Source organism: Psammomys obesus, unplaced genomic scaffold, assembly GCF_907164565.1.
Source record: "Psammomys obesus unplaced genomic scaffold, mPsaObe1.curated_primary_1811, whole genome shotgun sequence".
In the NCBI taxonomy this organism is placed as follows: Eukaryota; Metazoa; Chordata; class Mammalia; order Rodentia; family Muridae; genus Psammomys; species Psammomys obesus.
The window spans coordinates 4294072-4298637 of NW_026596040.1; positions in this window are offsets into that span (position 1 = coordinate 4294072).

The following is a 4566-nucleotide window of genomic DNA, read 5'->3' on the forward strand; positions in this document are numbered from 1 at the left end:
AAAGAAAGAAAGAAAGAAAGAAAGAAAGAAAGAAAGAAAGAAAGAAAGCTAGTCTGTAGGTGTACTTTTTAATCTAATTTATTGGGGTTCTTATACCTCTGCCTCTCTTCCAACTCTTACCTAACTTAATCCTTCCAACACCATAACACCAAGTAGGAGAGAAAGAAGGTTAGTGGGGAGAAGGGGTATAAGTCTCTTAGCTATTCCCTGCTGGTTAGAGTCATTGGATTCCTTGGGGAAAGTCCAATCTTTGTTTCAGGATACCTCAGGCTTCTCAACAGCAACCAGTAGCAGCAGCTGGGGGGAAGCATCAGCCTCCTTCTTAAAAAAAAAAAAAAAAGTGGTCCTAGTATTTATACACACACACACACAAACACACATACCAGGTATATATACATGTATAGAATGTCCTAAATTCACAAAGTAGTTATGATAACACTGAAGCAGAGAAAAGGGAAAAAATTTACTCAGCGTATCCTGCCGCCATGATCATGACTGCTCATGTTGCAGTGTTGTCAGTCAACAGATGACATTGGCGATCAGGAAGTTGATTACTCAATACTAACCTATGAGATTAGCCTTGTAAACTTGTTCAATAACTACATTAGACATTTTTAGAAGAAATTTATTTTATTTTATGAACATGAATGTTTTGCTTGTATGTGTGTATGTATGTGTGCCATGTGGGTGCCTGGTGCCACAAGAATCAGAAGATTCAGAAGAGAGCATCAGATTTCCTGGACCCGGAGTTGCAGCTGGATGAGAGTCACTGTGTGGGTGCTGGGGTCCTTTGCAGTAAGTGTTTTTACCAGATAAGCCACCACTGTAATCCCTGCCTGTCTTTCTGGCAAAGCATTTATTTACAGCGATAGGCAATACCTGTTCCATTTGTATCATGAGGTCCAGTTTTGGGGTTTTTTGTTTATTTTGTTTTGTTTTGTTTTCTAAGACAGGGTCTTACTATATAGCACTGGCTATCCTGGAACATGCTATGTAGACCAGGCTGGTCCTGAGTCTACAGAGATCTGCCTGCCTCTACCTCCCAAGTTCTGGGATTAAAAGCATTTGCTGCCATGCCCAGCTTTTATGTTTGTTTGTTTCTCATTTTTAAAAAAGATTGATACATTTTCATGAGTATGTGTCTATACCTTCATCTGTGTATATGCACCAGGCATGTGTCTTGTGCCCCTACAGTACAGAAGAGGATGTCAGATCCACTGGAAATGGAGTTTCAGGCAGCTGTGAGCCCTGCTATAGGTACCTGGAAACTGCCCCCTGGTTTTATGGTAGAGCAGCAAGCACTCTTGCAATCTTAACTGCTCTGGGTTTTTTACTTCCTTCCTTCCTTCCTTCCTTCCTTCCTTCCTTATTTATTTATTTATTTATTTATTTATTTATTTATTTATTTATTTATTTAAGACAAGGTTTCTCTGTGTAGCCCTGGTTCTGGTACTCACTCTGTAGACCAGGCTGGCCTCAAACTCAAGAAATCTACCTGTCTCTTCTTCTGGAGCTCTGGGATTAAAGGCATGTGTTAGCACTGGCCAGCTTTTATTAATTTTTCTTCTTCTTTTTATGTTTATTATACTTTACTGTGTGTGTGTGTTTGGGTACAGTGAACATGTGGAAGTCAGAGGATAACTTGTGAGAGTCAGTTCTCTTTTCCACCATGAGTCCCAGGGACTGAATTCAGCTCCCCAGGCTCAGTAGAAGGTATCTTTACCTGCTGAACCACCTCTCAACCCAGCTATTGTGGTTTTTGTTGTTGCTTCCCCCCCCCCCCCCTTTTTGAGACAGAATCTCTCTATGAAGCTCTGGCTCTCCTGGGACTCCCTGTGTAGACCAGGTTAGCCTCAAACGAACAGATCCACCTGCTTCTGATTTCCAAGTTCTAGGATTAAACGGATGTGTCACCACACACAGTTTGTTGTTTGGTTTTGAGACAGGTTCTTGTTATGTAGCCTAACAAAGAACTGGCCTGAAACTCATTCTGCTGCCTCTGACTCCAGGTAGTGGGATTATGGACATGAACCACCGTACCCTGTTCATTGTGTCAAATTATATGGTTAGAACTAGGCCTAATCAACGCATTCTTTAAATATTTTTTTATTTTCTTCTTCCCCCTTTACTTCCTAAGTGAGACTGTAAGCATGAATGGCTATATCAGGATTTCCTTTTTCAAACTTGTCTGATTTTTTTTTTTTTTTTTTTTAGGGTAACACTGTAATGACCGAAGTGAAAGAAAAACATAGATAAGCATAAAAAGGGGAGTAAGAGAGAGGAAACAGTGGGGTGTGGGAGAACTAAGGGCTTGCCATCAGAGGTTCTGGAAACAACTTCTCCACAGAGATGGGATTCTGGATACATCACTCCATTTCTCTAGGCTTTCTTTCTCGTTATAAATAAAACTTCTATTTTGTGTCTCTACATAAAGGGTATCCAAGTGGAGGCCAGCAAGCTGAACTCTGATGGCACCTGTCTTCTTGCACCTGTGAGATTACAGTGCCATTTACATTTTTAAGTGGTTGAGAAGAATGAAAAGAATAATGTTTTATGAAATGGAGTCAGCCTAGATGTCCATTAACAGGCGAATGGATAATGAAAATGTGCTGCATACTCACAATGGGATTTAATTCAGCCGGAAAGACAAATAAAATGATGAAATTTGCAGGAAAATGGATGGGTCTGTATGCTATTAAGTGTGGTAACCAAGACTCTGAACGATCAATATTGCATGCTCTCTCTCATATTAGGGTCCTAGCTTTTAATATTTACATGTGTGGATCTGTCTGGGTATGAGTGAGGTCCTGACACCAGAAATGCAGGCATGAAAGAGGGGAATGAGGCTGTGAGAAAAGGTGAGGGTAATAAAACACTTGTGAAAGGAATGTGATGTGAGGCCTACTAAGGGTGGAAGGGTAAAAGGACAGGCTGGGGTTGGGGAGAAGTGCAAGAAGGTAGGATAACAAAAACAAATCATGTTTGAAAATGACTCCACACTTCATAACATTGGGTGCTTTTTTTTTTTTCTGAGACAGAGGCCGGAGAATACTGATAGTTTCAGGACAGTTTTATGTTGGGCTATGCAACAAAACCATGTCTTAAAAGCCAAGAAAAATAATATTTCGTGATACAAAAATTTACATGGAATTGACATTTTTAATTTGATAAAACTTTCATGCTATTGGAACACAGACACAATTGTCAACATATCACCTATGGCCAGGTTTAGGACAACTCACTTCATGTTGAATAGTTGCCACAATGACCTTAAAGTTCACACAACCAGAAATGTTTACCATTATCTGGCTGCATTATAGAGAGCAAAATGGCCAGTCCATGCTCTGTGTACAGTATATTTAGTACAACTGCTTATTTTGAATTGTTCTGCTTCTTTTCTGTGAGATGTGAGCTCACTGGGTATTTTCCAAAATGTTATTATATTACATATAAACAGTTTATATGTAATTACTGTATGTTATTATATTACATAAACTGTTCAGTTATCTAGAAGGATTTCCTCTCTATTGGCCACCTGGTGCTTAAGTATATAACAGAGTCTCTGTATTTGTTACTGAATATATTTTTTGTTTTTGTTTGTTTGTTTTTTGAGACAGGGTTTCTCTGTGTTGCCCTGGTCTTGAACTCCCGTTGAACTCACAGATATCCGCCTGCCTCTGCCTCCCGAGTGCTGGGATTAAAGGCGTGAACCAACACGCCTGGTCTGAATGAGCATTTATTTTAACTCCAGTGCCAAGGCAGTAATTTCAGACACAAACAGGAATTTCTTATCCAATAAAAACTTAGTGGCCTATTTTTGGCACAATTCAAATTTTCTTTTCATTTATTATTATTATTTTTTTTTCCAGAGACAGGGTTTCCTAACTCCCCGCTTTTGCCATTATATTTTAAATGATGTTCGCTGATCAAAATTCCTCCTGAAAAACGACTGAAATTTAGAGATGCAATTAAGAGATTTTTTTTTTTTTTAAGCCCAGCGTGGGTGGCGTACACCTTTAATCCCAGCACTGGGGAAACAGGCAGGCAGGTATCTGAGGCCACGAGTTCCAGGCTAGCCAGGGCTATTCGGAGAAACCCTGATTTCAGGAAAAACAAAAACAAGCAAGCAAGCACACAAACAAACAAACAAACAAACAAAAAAACCCAAAAACCGAGAGGGAGCGCGAGAGAGAAACATTCGGTGTAATTTAGGCTTAGTAGCAAAAAATAGAAGCATGAGCGCCCATCATCAAAATGAGTACGTAAAGAAGAAAAAAATTAGCAAGATCTTTGCAATGTGTCCAACGTGAACGCATTGCACGCTGTGCTGCAGATTTACTACAGCTGAGTCATTTCGGGACACCGGAGTGAGTGTCCAGGAAAAGCGAGCGGAAGGAACCAGGAAGAGGGGCTCTCCGGGTTCCCCAAGGCACTCCCAGCAGCCGACTCCGGCATTCCGGGTGTGGGTGGCGGCGTGGTCAAAAGAGGCGCCGTGGACCCTTTAAGAGGCACCGCACCTTCTCCAAGATACCATCTTGCACCGGGAGTTCACTGAACTCTCCACCT